Source organism: Pezoporus flaviventris, unplaced genomic scaffold (genome assembly GCF_033815535.1).
Source record: "Pezoporus flaviventris isolate CSIRO_AGI_PZ_B2104156 unplaced genomic scaffold, CSIRO_AGI_Pfla_v1 ptg000164l, whole genome shotgun sequence".
Taxonomy (NCBI): Eukaryota; Metazoa; Chordata; class Aves; order Psittaciformes; family Psittacidae; genus Pezoporus; species Pezoporus flaviventris.
Genome location: NW_026892712.1, coordinates 8,283 through 23,271, shown reverse-complemented (window position 1 = coordinate 23,271; position 14,989 = coordinate 8,283).

The window sequence follows — 14,989 nt, the reverse complement described above, 5'->3', positions numbered from 1 at the left end:
CGTCAAAATGCTGATTTATTAACTCTCAAAGTTGTTCCTCTTGATCTCACAGTATCAGTATACCGTACCTTACTTAGAGGCACTTTTTTTCCCAAGTCGTTCACCCTGCTCTGCAGCGGCTACAAATGCCTGCTTCTGCAACAGCACTTCTGCTTTTACCTTTTCTAACTCTGTAAATCTGCTACTTGTTGCTCCAACTCTATGTTCTTATCTACCATGCCTTTGTAGGCAAACAGCCTGCCATGCGTCCAGCATGACTCAGTCACTCCTTTGAGCGAATATGGGGGTGTTGTACAAACTCACCCCAATACTTTAACACTCCCCTGGGGTCCTTGGCTCCCCACAGTTCAGGTCCTACATAAATCCAAGTTTCTATTTGTCCTGGGTTCAGCAGTAGCAGTCATGGGTTTTTTTTCCTTTGTGGTAGCTGGTACAGTGCTGTGTTTTGACTTCCAGCCTGAGAACAGTGTTGGTGAAGTCGGTGTTTCAAGTTGTTGCTAAGTGATGTTTACCCTGACCAAGGACTTTGTGAGGCTCATGCTCTGCCAGGGAGGAGGGGAAGCCGGGAGGAAGCAGAGACGGGGCACCTGACCCAGGCTAGCCAGGGAGGTATTCCATACCACAGCACGTCATGCCCGGGGTGGGGGGTGACTGGGAGTTACCCGGAAGGACACGGGCTTCCGGGTGGAACTCGTTTTCTTGGCCGGTGGTATCGTATTCTCTTCCCTTGTTATTTTCCCTTATCATTGTTGTAGTTGATAGTAGGGGTGGTGATTTGTGTACATTGGTTGATGGACTGTTCTTGTCTCAACCCGTGGGAGTTGCACTTTTTTTCGATCCTCCTCCCCGTTCTTCCGGGAGTAGGGGAGAACCCCGGTGGGGGGGGGACACGGACCTCGATTGTTGTCAGCTCGGCACCACTCACTGGGAGTGAGTGAAAAAGTTACCTGAGTGGGTTTACACCACGACACTATTTTACCCCACAATGTGCTCCACGGTCTGTGTCCACCCCAGTCGCTCCACAGGAGGAGCCACAGCAAGAGGCTGTTTCTTACGAAACATAGTGATCGTATATTGCACAAAAACTTCAACGTGACCACAACAGAAATACACTGGCCTTAACACACCGCTCAACAGGTGTCGTCCTGAGACACTGCAGACAAAAAGGAATAAGGGTCCTACCGAACAGCACTTCCCTATGGCCTAAGGCCACATCACCCTGAAAACGCCCAATCTCGTCTGATCTCGGAAGTTAAGCAGAGTCGGGTTTGGGCCTTGTCTAGGGTTAGACGACGATATAGAAGGACAAAGAGATTTTCCCTGAGGCTGGACAGTCATGAGTGGCAGGGTGTGTGGGATAGTATGAGCAAGTATCTAGGCCAGTGGGCCTCTCCAGTGGTTTGGAACTTCACCACTGAACAAGCACAAAATCCAGAAAAATTAGTAAAACATTTAAATGAGGTGTGTTGTCATCCCGGTCATACCAGAGAGGGACAGATCGTGGCAATGTGCTGGGGCTTGGCCTATGCTTACAGAGCCCTGATCATCCATATCCAGCACCTTCAAAGGGAAAAAAATGTCTCTGGATCTGATGGCAAAGCAACTGACCATGCAGCTACTCATACTCCTACTGCAACAGATAACGCAGCTACTCCAACTCCAAGTACAGCTGCTACACCAGCCCCAGCGACAAGTACAGCAGCTACTCAAACTCTGACCACAACAGACAGCGCAGGTACTCCAGCTCCAAGCACAGCAGCTACACCAGCCCAAGTGACAAGTACAGCAGCTACCCAAACCCTGACAACAGATACTGCAGCCACTCCAACCACAGTGATAAGCACTGCAGCTAAACCAGAGGACCAACTTGTGCCAATATCGATTGGCCCTGTACGCAAGGGGAAAAACAAAAAAGAGGCAAGAAAGATGAAGTAAGATGAAGAAACAATGTACTCACCACCCGAGACAGCATCTGACCAGGAGTTCTTAATACATGAATCAGAGGAAGAAGAGGTGTCTTCTCGACCTTGGACCTCAACCGAGCTACAGAACATGCGAAAAGATTTTACCCGTCAACCAGGGGAGCACATCATCACCTGGTTACTCCGATGCTGGGACAATGGGGCCGATGGTCACGAACTAGAAGGTACAGAAGCCAAGCAGCTGGGATCACTTGCTAGAGAAGGGGGAATTGACAAAGCAATTGCAAGAGAGAAAAAGTCCCTCAGTCTTTGGAGGTGGCTCTTGGCAGCTGTGAAAGAAAGGTTTCCATACAAGGATGATGTTATGAGTCATTTCGGCCAAGTGGTCTACTCTAGAGAAACGCATCCAGTCTCTGAGGGAATCAGCCATCGTAGAGATGATCTATCACAGGCTGGATGCCGGGAAAGGACCCACAGATCCAGATGAAGTTGAATGTACACGACTCATGTGGAGGAAATTTACACGGAATGCACCGTCATCATATGCCCACTCATTGGCAGCAATAACCTAGAATGAAATAGTACCACCAAGAGTGGATGAAATGATTCATCAGCTCTGACAGTTCAAAGACAATCCCACCCCTTCCATCATTTCAGCTGTGGAAAAACTGTCTCAGGAGTTCAAACAACTGAGAGATGACCTATCCGATCTATCCAGCTCCCCATGTGTACCAGCCCACGTCTCAGCTATTAACGAAAGGTGTCCTACTGCAGGAGAGAAGCTATAGGAGGTGTACGCCACGTGCCACCCTATGGTTTTACCTGTGACATCACGGAGAAGACATGAGGAAGTGGGATGGAAAACCTGCCTCACCTCTGGAGGAATGGGTGCGTGAATTGAAGAGGGGAAAAAGATCAAGGATGATCATCCCATGAAAGCTGCGGCTTCAGTCTCTGGAGAGCAGGCTCCCAGAAGGAGTGGAAGAGCTGATTTTACTCCAGCTCCTGTGATAAAGACTAATCCCTGTCAAGAAGACTTAAGTGGCCAATGTTGTGATCACTATTAGAGGGGCCCTGCCTCCAGCCTGGTGGAGGTAGGGGACAATCGGATTTACAGGACTGTGTGGTTCAGGTGGCCTGGCACATCAATCCCACAGAAGTATAAGACTCTAGTAGATTCCGGTGCACAGTGTACCCTGATGCCATCAAGCTGTCAAGGGGTGGAACCCATTTATATTTATGGAGTGTCAGGAGGATCCCATCAAAATGCTGATTTATTGGCTCTCAAAGTTGTTCCTCTTGATCTCACAGTTTCAGTATACCATACCTTACTTAGAGCTGGTATTTGCTGTGTTACTGTTTTTCAAGTGTGGGGCTTGAGCTAAGGTTCTCGTCTCATTGTACTTTATGGTAATGGCTTGTAATACAATAGAATCATTGATCATGAAACTGATCTGGCTTATGTTCACAGCGTGGTCACCACCTTTATACTTTGAGAGGTATATAATAAAAGTGCTTAGCAATTACACATCTTTTTTCTCCTCCTCAGGTGGTCAACCTGTGAAGGAGACATTCTTTTACCCCCCCCCAGTCCCGTCCGTCCCCCCAGACTGTTTACAGCATCATTTGAGAGTTTTGAAGTTTTAGAATGGCCTTTTAATAATGTTGAGACCTGTTTGCTGATTGTGATGGGGATCACCACGTTGGCACGCATACAGAGTGTGTTTTGCCCACGACCATTTCGTCTGATTTCAACAGTTAAGCAGAGTCAGGTTTGGGTCTTGTCTGGGGTTAAACAACGATATAGGAGGACCAAGAGATTTTCACAGAGGCTGGACAGCTATGAGTGGCAGGGTGTGTGGGATAGTATGGGCAAGTATCTAGGTCAGTGGGCCACTCGAGTACTTTGGAATTTCGCCACCGAACAACTGCAAAATCCAGAAGAATTAGTAAAACACTTAAATGAGGTGTGCGGTCATTCTGGCCATACCAGAGATGGACAAATCATGGCAACGTGCTGGGGCTTGGCCTATGCTTACAGGGCCCTGATCAACACTATCCAGCACCTTCAAAAGGAAAAAAATGTCCCTGGATCTGAGGGCAAAGCAACAGTCAGCGCAGCTACTCCAGCTCCAAGCACTGCAGCTACACCACCCCCAGTGACAACTACAGTCTCTACCCAAACTTTGGCTGCAATGGACAGCGCAGCTACCCCAGCTCCAAGCACAGCAGCTACACCAGCCCCAGAGACAAGTACAGTCGCTACTCAAACCACAGTGATAATCACTGCAGCTAAACCAGAGGACCACTTTGTACCAATATCGTTTGGCCCTGTATGCAAGAGAAAAAGCAAAAAAGAGGCAAGAAGGGTGAAGCGAGATGAAGAAACAATGTATTCACCACCCGGGCCAGCATTTGCTCAGGAGTCATCATCACATGAGGAAGAAAAAGAAGAGGTGACTTCTCGACCTCGGACCTCAACCGAGCTATGGAATATGCGAAAAGATTTTACCCATCAACCAGGGGAGCACATCATCACCTGGTTGCTCCGATGCTGGGACAATGGGGCCGATGGTCATGAACTAGAAGGTACAGAAGCCAAGCAGCTGGGATCACTTGCTAGGGAAGGGGGAATTGACAAAGCAATTGCAAGAGAGAAAAAGTCCCTCAGTCTTTGGAGGCGGCTCTTGGCAGCTGTGCAAGCAAGGTTTCCATACAAGGACGATGTTATGAGTCGTTCAGCCAAGTGGACTACTTTAGACAAAGGCATCCAGTCTGTAACAGAATGTGCCATCGTAGAGATGATCTATCACATCAAGCCGAATAACGGGGATATACCCATAGACCCAGATAAAGTCGAAGGTACACGACCCATGTGGTGAAATCTTACACGGAATGCACCGTCATCATATGCTCATTCACTGACAACAGTAACCTGGAATGACATAGTACCACTAACAGTGGATGAAATGATTCATAAACTCCGAGAGTTTGAAGACAATCTCACCCCTTCCATTATCTCAGCTGAGGAAAATCTGTCCCAGGATCTCAAACAATTGAAGGACGACCTATCTGATTTATCCAGCTCCTCTCGTGTACCAACACACGTCTCAGCCATTAACAAGAGGCGTCCTGTTGTTCGATAGAGAAGATACAGGAGGTATACGCCACGGGGTACCCTATGGTTTTACTTGCGGGATCACAGAGAAGACATGATGAAGCTAGATGGAAAACCTACTTCAGCTTTGGAGGTACAGGTGAGTGAACTGAAGAAAGGAGCAAGGGCCAAGACTGATCATCCCACAATAGCTGTGGCTTCAGTCTCTGGTGAGCAGTTTCCCGGATGGAGTGGAAGAGCTGATTTTACTCCAGCTCCTGTGATAACGAAGAATAATCCCTTTTACCACGACTTAAGTGTCCAACGCTGTGATGACCATTAGAGGGGCCCTCCCTCCAGCCAGGTGGAGGTAGGGGACAGTCGGATTTACTGGACTCTGTGGATCAGATGGCCTGACATATCAGTCCCACAGAAGTATAAGGCTCTAGTAGATACCGGTGCACAGTGTACCCTGATGCCATCAAGCTGTCAAGGGGTGGAACCCATCTATATTTCTGGAGTAACAGGAGGATCCCAAGAGTTGACTGTGCTGGAGGCTGAAATCAGCCTGACTGGGAGGGAATGGCAAAAGCACCCCATTGTGACTGGTCCAGAGGCTCCATGCATCTTCGGCATAGACTAACTCGGGAGAGGGTACTTCAAAGACCCAAAAGGGTGCCGACGAGCTTTTGGTATTGCTGCTTTGGAGACTGAGGGAATTGAGCAGCTGTCCACCTTGCCTGGTTTTTCAGGGGATCCTTCCGTTGTGAGGCTGCTGAAAGTTGAAGAACAGTAAGTGCCAATGGCGACCACAACAGTGCACCGGCGGCAATATCGCACTAACCGAGACTCCCTGATTCCCATCCATAAGCTGATCCGTAGACTGGAGAGTCGGGGAGTGATTAGTAGGACCCGCTCGCCCTTTAATAGCCCCATAAGGGCAGTGCGAAAGTCTACCTGAGAGTGGCGACTAATGGTAAACTTTTGTGGCCTGAATGAAGTCACACCACCCTTGAGTGCTGCCATACCATACACGCTAGAACTTCATTATGAACTGGAGTCAAAGGCAGCCTAGTGATATGTCACGATTGATAGTGCCAATGCATTTTTCTCAATTCCTTTGGAAGCAGAGTTCAGGCCACAGTTTGCTTTTACTTGACGGGGCGTCCAATTCACTTGGAACAGACCGCCCCAGGGGTGGAAACACAGCCCTACCATCTGACATGGACTGAACCAGACTGCACTGGAAAAGGGGCAAGCTCCAGAACACCTGCAATACATTGATGACTTTATTGTGTGGGGCGATTTAGCGGAAGAAGTCTTTGAGAAAGGGAGGAAAATAATCCAAATCCTGCTGAAAGCTGGTTTTGCCATAAAACGGAGTAAGGTCAAGGGACCTGCACAGGAGATTCAATTTTTGGGAATAAAATGGCAAGATGGATGTTGCCAGATCCCCACAGATGTGATCAACAAGGTAACAGCAATGTCTCCACCAACTAATAAGAAAGAAACGCAAGCTTTCTTGGGTGCAGTGGGGTTCTGGAGAATGCACATCCCAAATTACAGTTTGATTGTAAGCCCTCTCTATCATGTGACCCGGAAGAAGAATGATTTTAAATGGGTCCCTGAGCAACAACAAGCCTTTGAGCAAATTAAACACGAGATAGTTCATGCAGCAGCCACTGGACCAGTCCAGACTGGGACAGATGCAAAATATGTAATCTACACTGCAGCCGGGATGAACGGTCTTACCTGGAGCCTCTGGCAGGAAACTCCAGCAGGGATTTGAGGTTGACCACTCTGTTTTTGGAGTTGGGGATACAGACAATCTGAGGCCATCTATACCCCAACTGAAAAAGAGATCTTGGCGGCCTATGAAGGGGTTTGAGCTGCTTCAGAAGTAATTGGCACTGAAGCACAGCTTCTCCTGGCAACGTGGTTGCCCATGCTGGGCTGGATGCTCAAAGGCAGGGTCTCCTCTATACATCATGCAACCGATGCTCCATGGAGTAAGTGGGCTGCACTAATTACACAACGAGCTTGAATAATAAATCCCAGTTGTCCAGGCATTCTAGAAGTCATCATGGACTGGCCAGAGGGCAAAGATTTTGGAATGTCACCAGAGGAGGAGGAGGTGATGCGTGCTGAAGAGGCCCCACCATATAATAAACTGTCAGAAAGTGAAAAGCAGTATGCCTTGTGTACTGATGGTCCTTGCTGTATTGTGGGAAAGCATCAGGGATGGTAGGCAGCTGTATAGAGTCCCTGACGACAAGTGGAAGAAAATGCTGAAGGAGAGGGTATATCGAGTCAGGTTTTTTGAGGTGAAAGCCATTCCGCTGGCCTTGGACACTGCTGAACGAGAAAAATGGACAGTAATTTTTACTGACTCATGGATGGTGGTGGCAAATGCCCTGCGGGGGTGGTTGCAGCAATGGAAGCAGAGCAACTGGCAACGCAGAGGGAAACCTATCCAGGCTGCCGCAGTGTGGCAAGATATCACTGCACAGGTACAGAACCTGGTGATGAAGGTACGCCACATAGGTGCTCATGTACCCAACAGTCGGGCCACTGAGGAACACCAGAACAATCAACAAGTAGATAAAGATGCTAAGATTGAACTAGCTGAGATGGACTTGGATTGGCAACATAAGGGTGAATTATTTTTAGCCCGGTGGGCCCATGACACTTCAGCCCATCAGGGCAGAGATGCAATATATAGATGGGCTCATGATTGAGGAGTGGACTTAACAATGGACACTATTGCCCAGGTTATTCATGAGTGTGAAACATGGGCTGCAATTAAGCAAGCCAAGCAGTTCAAGCCTCTTTGGTATGGAGGGTGATGGCTGAAGTGCAAATATGGGGAGGCCTGGCAGATAGACTACATCACACTCCCACTAACCCGCCAAGGCAATTACCACGTGCTTACCATGGTGGAAGCAATCACTGGAGGGCTGGAAACATATGCTGTGCCCCACGTCACTGCCTGGAACACTATCCTGGGCCTTGAGAAACAGATTTTGTGGTGACATGGCACACCAGAGAGAATTGAGTCAGACAATGGGACTCATTTCCAGAATAACCTTACAGACTTTAGGGCCAAAGAGCATAGCATTGAGGGGGTATATCATATCCCCTGCCATGCACCAGTCTCTGGGAAAATCAAACGGTACAATGGGCTGTTAAAAACTACACTGAGAGCAAGGGGTGGGGGAATTTTCAAGCACTGGGATACACACTTACCAAAGGCCACCTGGTTGGTCAACACCAGAGGATCTGCCAACAGGACTGGCCCAGGCCAGTCAGAACTTATACATATTGTAGAGGGGGACAAAGTTCCTGTTGTGCATATGAAGAATTAGCTGGGGAAGACAGTCAGGGTTATTCCTGCTTCAGGTAAAGGCAAACCCACTTGTGGGAGTGATTTTTCTCAGGGACCTGGATATACTTGGTGGGTAATGCAGTAAGATGGGGAAGTCTGATGCATACCTCAAGGGGTTTTGATTTTAGGGGAAAACAGCCAATGAACTTAATTGTATGCTGTTGCCTGCTGTGTAATACTTTTATAGCCCATCAACTAGATGTGTTCAGGTCACCAGCGACTGGCCCTGACTTCCCTCCAACCATCATCCCAACAGAGAATGATCTTTGATAGAACCAGACGAGTTCTGCAGTAAAGGAACGATCAGCATCAGCAGACAACGATCCAACACTGCACACAGTCTCTCCTGCTCTGAAGACTGTTACAAGGGATGGAACCTGACATCATGGACTGAATGGACTCAGCAGCATTATAGGGATTGGTCCATGCACTAAGAAATGATCTCTTTCTCTCTGTCTGTGTGTGTATGTGGATGTATATACATGTAAGAGCGATGGTAAATTGAAAAATGTGGGATCTGAGCATGATGTGAATGGTATGGAATAAGGGGTGGATACTGTCCTTGGTTTAGCAGCAGCAGTCAATTTTTCTCCTTCTTAGTAGCTGGTGCAGCACAAGCTTTCTTGGGTGCAGTGGGGTTCTGGAGAATGCACATCCCAAATTACAGTTTGATTGTAAGCCCTCTCTATCATGTGACCCGGAAGAAGAATGATTTTAAATGGGTCCCTGAGCAACAACAAGCCTTTGAGCAAATTAAACACGAGATAGTTCATGCAGTAGCCACTGGACCAGTCCAGACTGGGACAGATGCAAAATATGTAATCTACACTGCAGCTGGGAAGAATGGTCCTACCTGGAGCCTCTGGCAGGAAACTCCAGCAGGGATTTGAGGTTGACCCCTTGGCTTTTGGATTCAGGGTTACAGAGGACCTGAGGCCAGCTATACTCCAACTGAAAAAGAGATACTGCCATCCTATGAAGGGGTTTGAGCTGCTTCAGAAGTAGTTGGCACTGAAGCACAGCTCCTCCTGGCACCCTGTTTGCCCATGCTCGGCTGGATGTTCAGTTGGCCTTGGACATTGATGACTGAGAAAAGTGGCCTGTACTTTATCTCTATACTGACTCACGGTCGCGATTGGCACTTGTTGTACTTCGACATTCAGTAACCCCACAACAGAAGAATCCTCTGAGAGACCAAGCAAGGTGGACAGCTGCTCAATATTCTCTGTTTCCAAAGCAGCAATACCAAAAGCCCATTGGTCCCCTTTTGTGTCTTTGAAGTACCCTCTCTTGAGGTAATCTATACCAAGGATTCATGGAGCCTCTGGACCAATCACAATGGGGTGCTTTGGCCCTGCTTCCCTGTTAGGCTGACTTCAGCCTCCAGTACAGTCACCTCTTGGGATCCTCCTGTCACTCCAGAAATACAGATGGGTTCCACCCCTTGACAGCTTGATGGCATCAGGGTACACTGTGCACCGGTATCTATTAGAGCAGTATACTTCTGTGTACTGATGTGCCGGGCCATCTGATCCACCCAGTCCATTAAATCCGGTTGTCTCTCTCCTCCACCTGGCTGGAGGCAGGACCCCTCTAATAGTCATCACAACGTTGGACGCTTAAGTCGTGTTGAAAGGGATTATTCTTCGTTATCACAGGAGCTGGAGTAAAATCAGCTCTTCCACTCCATGTGGGAACCTGCTCACCAGAGACTGGAGCAGCAGTTTTCATGGGAGGATCATCCTTGACTGTGTTTCTCTTCAATTCATGAACCCATTCCTCCAGAGGTAGGTTTTCCATCCCACTTTCTTATGTCTTCTCCATGCTTCTCCATGCTGCTATAGATAAAACTATAGGGTGGCCCATGGCTTGTACCTCCTATATCTTCTCTGTTGGGCGGTAGGGTACCTTTTGTTAATACCCGAGACGTGAGTCGGTATACATGGAGAGCTGGGTAGATTGTCTCTTATTTCTTGGACTTGGGGGTGCTGGTCGATGGGAAAATGAACATGAGCTGGCAGTGTGTGCTTGCAGCCCAGAAAGCCAACCATATCCTGGACTGCATTAAAAGGAGTGTGACCAGCAGGTCGAAGGAGGTGATCCTGCCCCTCTACTCTGCTCTCGTGAGACCTCACTTGGAGTATTGTGTATAGTTCTGGTGTCCGCAGCATAAAAAGGACATGGAACTGTTGGAACAAGTCCAGAGAAGGGCCACGAGGATAATCAGGGGACTGGAGCACCTCCCGTACGAAGATAGGCTGAGAAAGTTGGGGCTGTTCAGCCTGGAGAAGAGAAGGCTGCGTGGAGACCTCATAGCAGGCTTCCAGTATCTGAAGGGGGCCTATAGGGATGCTGGGGAGGGACTCTTCATTAGAGACTGTAGTGACAGGACAAGGGGTAATGGGTTCAAACTGAAACAGGGTAAGTTTAGATTTGGATATAAGGAGGAAATTCTTTACTGTGAGGGTGGTGAAGCGCTGGAATAGGTTGCCAAGGGAGGTTGTGAATGCTCCATCCCTGGCAGTGTTGAAGACCAGGTTGGACGAAGCCTTGGGTGAGATGGTTTAGTGTGAGGTGTCCCTGCCTGTGGCAGGGGGGTTGGAACTAGATGATCTAAAGGTCCTTTCAAATCCTAACCATTCTATGATTCTATGGACTCCTGGGTGAAGAGTTTTTCCACAGTTGAAATGATGGAAGGGTTGAGATTGTCTTCAGATTCCCAGAGTTGATGTCTGGTTTCGTCATGACTGGTGGTGGTGCCTAACTCCATGTCATTGATGCCCATGAGTGGGTATATGATCTTGGCCCACTCTGTGTAAGTTTCTGCCACATGGGTCGTGTACATTTGACTTCCTCTGGATCTATGGGTGCATTCCCAGCATCTAGCCAGTGATAGATCATCTTTACAATGGCTGATTCCCTCAGGGACTGGATGCTTCTCTCTGTTGTGGTCCACTAGTCTGAGCCACAAATAACATGGTCCTTTTAGGGAAATCTTTTCTTCACAGCTGCCAAGAGCTGCCTCCGAAGGCTGAGGTCTCATTTATTTTTTGCAATTGCTTTGTCAATTCCCCCTTCCCTAGCAAGTGATACCAGCTGCTTGGCTTCCCCACCTTCTAGTTTGTGATTGTCTGCCCTATTGTCCCAGCATTGGAGCAACCAGGAGATGATGTGCTCATCTGGAGGACTGCTGAAATATTTTTACATATTCCACAGCTCACTCAAGGTCAGGGATTGAGAAGTTACCTCTTTTTATTTATCTTCCTTTGATTCCTGTATTAATACCTCTCATTCAGATGCTGTCCTGTGTAGTAAGCGCATTGTTTCTTCATCTTTCTTCACTCTATGGGTTGCTCTTTGTGCCTCTTGCTTGCTTTTCCCCTTGCGTATAGGGACAACCAGTATTCACTCAGATCGGTCTTTTGGTATAGGTGCAGTGTCAATCACTGTGGTACGAGTTGCTGCATTGTCTGTTGTTGGGATTGAGTAGCTGTTTCATTCTTTCATATAACTTCCCTGGGCTTTATATATCAGGGCTGGCTTTGCAGTTTATGAAAGAAAGAGGGCTGAGACTGAAAACCCCCAATAGCAGTCAGAAAGTACGGTAATAGGGTTCCCACTCTAATTGATTCCATGTATTAAACCAGATTTGAATTTACAATGACACATTGATAAATTGTACTCTTCTAAGGTGTACAGTACAGAAACTGGCTAGCAGTGACTGTTTCAAGTAGTAACTGGTTATCTTGGCTTCCCATTTCTGGACCTTCCACTTTTTTCTCTGTTGTTAAAGCTGCAAATACAACTGCAGAGACTCTTAAATGCTATTAGATCAGCTGTGCTCCTTTTTGCAAGCCAGATGATGCACAACCTTTCTCCTCTTCTTCAGTGGATGGTTAAGCCAGAACTTGACTGGTAGATTTTTAATTTCTTTACTCAAAGAAGAGTAAAGCAGAGTAGATAACTGTGAGAAATGGTTTCTAGGTTCAGGCAGGCCTCGGTTAGACACAGAAGTGAAGCAGCTGTTTATTAATGTTTTTGCAAAAATGGGTGTCCTAGCAAGTAGGCACACACAGCAAAAGCAGGACTTTGATTTATATTTCCTATCCCATCAGCAGGTTCCCTCCCTTGTTTCCCCATTGGTTGGGTACATCCAAGGTTTGCAGCGTATCCGATGCATATAATCTACATGCTAACTGTCCCACCTGTGGTTACATCTCCCCTTACTTGATTTCATTTCCCCTTTCCTCTTATTTATTTATTTCCTTTTATGGTTTGATTTCATAACTCTCTAGCAGACGTGTGGTACCCCAACTTACTGTTTAACTACAGAACCAGTTTGCACCAGCTTAGTTTCACAGGTTGTACAAAGATAGTATTCTTTTTAACCACAGAGTATGTCTGTTTGAGTCATGGTATTTCAAGCCTTTTGTTTTGTTTCCGTAGTAACTTAGCCCCAGCCCTAATATTGCAAAGCCCCATCCCCTACATGTGAAAACAACACTGTTTCTCTCACAGTAAGTTGGTCTTTCAGTGTTCTGCTTATTCCTGCTGTGCTAGGAGTGAATACCTATTGCATCTTTCCCATGAATTAGCACTTGTGGTTTGCAGGCAGAAGTATGTTCAATACAATAAAAAAAATATAAACTCTACTTCCTTCACCTTCCTCAGACATTCTTGTTCTTGCCCAGTCTTCAATGCAGAACCACGTAGCCGCTTGCTCACTCCCCTTCTTCTTCCCCCCACTCCTGAAAGGATGGGGAGGAGAATCAAAAGAATGTAAATCCCACGGGTTGAGATAAGAACAGTCCAGTAACTAAAGTTACCACTACTACTACTACCAATAATGATAAGGGAAATAACAAGGGGAGAGAATGTAAAACTAAAAGGAGAAAAGGAAAACAATAAACCCAAGTGATGCACAGTATGATTGCTCACCACCCGCTGACTGATACCCAGCCTGACCCAGGCAGGGATCTGCCCCTCCAGGTGACTCCCCCCAGTTTCTATACTGGGCATGACATGCTGTGATATGGAATACCCCTTTGGCTAGTTTGGGTCAGGTGTCCTGTCTCTGCTTCCTCCTGACTTCTTGTGCCCCCCCTCACTGGCAGAACATGAGACCGAAAAGTCCTTGATCAGGGTAATTATTACTTAGCAACAACTAAAAACATTGGTGTGTTATCAGCACTGTTCTCAGGCTAAAGTCGAAAGCACAGCACAGCACCAGCTACTAAGAAGGAGAAAAATGATTATTACAGCTGAACCCAGGATGACAATGCTGCTTAGTAACATGTAATATGTTGTCACTAAAAAAGAGCTAACCTGTTTTTTGGAAAAGTAAATGAAGTATAAAATGAGAAGCATCATTTTAACCATATATTTACACAACCACTTTTAAACCAGTTCACTGCAATTCCTGGTAGATGCTTGTAATGTGTGTAACAGACACGTAGTATCCTGTAAACAGCAATCCATTTTCTCAGGCTCTTTTTATGCTCCACCAGTTAGTGGTGGGAGAGTTTGTATTCTTACCTAGACCAGTAACTCTTCTGGTTTGTGCCATAAGCAGCATTTGGTATGGGTTATGTTTTTAATACAATTCTGTGTTGCTGGGTGTGTATATACCTGTGCATCTGTCTAGAGTATGTTTCATTTTTCACAAGGCCTAATGCAGCTGAAGCTCTTTGGTAAAGAGCTCTGTTGAAATTCTAATTTTTACAGAATTGCTGCACAAATATACCTTACTTTAGGATTGACTATAATTGTTGCTTCATAGTAGGAAAAAATACCTTTAAAATTGCACATTGACTTTTCCCACACGTGTCTCAAGCACCTAAATAACACCTAGAAAGGAATTTCATAAAGTTTTGTTGTGTGGAATGGTTGTTTCACTTTATAGCTATTCATAGCGATATTCAGTTTATAGCTCTTGATTTATGGCTGTCCGTGCCCATAGCAAGGGGGTTGGAACTCGATGACCTTTAAGGTCCCTTCCAACCCAAACCAACTGTCGTGGTTTAAACCCAGTCAGGTAATTCGTTCACTCACCCCCCCCTTCTTTCCCTCCCCCTACTCCTGGAGGGACGGAGAGGAGAATCGAAAAGAATGCAACTCCCACGGGTTGAGATAAGAACAGTTTAGCAACTAAGGTATAACACAAATCACTACTGCTACCACCAATGATAATAATGATAAAGGAAATAACAAGGGAAGAGAATACAACACCTCAGCACCAGCCGACCGATCACTCGCCCCCAAGCCCGACCAAGCTCCGACCGATACCTCCTCCAACCCTGCAGTCTCCCAGCCCTTCCGGCTAACTCCCAGTTACATCCTGGGCATGACGTGCTGTGGTATGGAATACCTCTTTGGTCAGTTTGGGTCAGGTGTCCTGTCTCTGCTTCCTCCTGGCTTCCCCTCCTCCCTGGCAGAGCATGAGGCTCACAAAGTCCTTGGCCAAACTAAAACATCGCTATCAGCTCTGTTCCCGAGCTGAAAGTCAAAACACTGCACTGCACCAGCTACCAAGGAGGAGAAACATGACTGCTACTGCTGAACCCAGGACATTATCCACCCCTTATT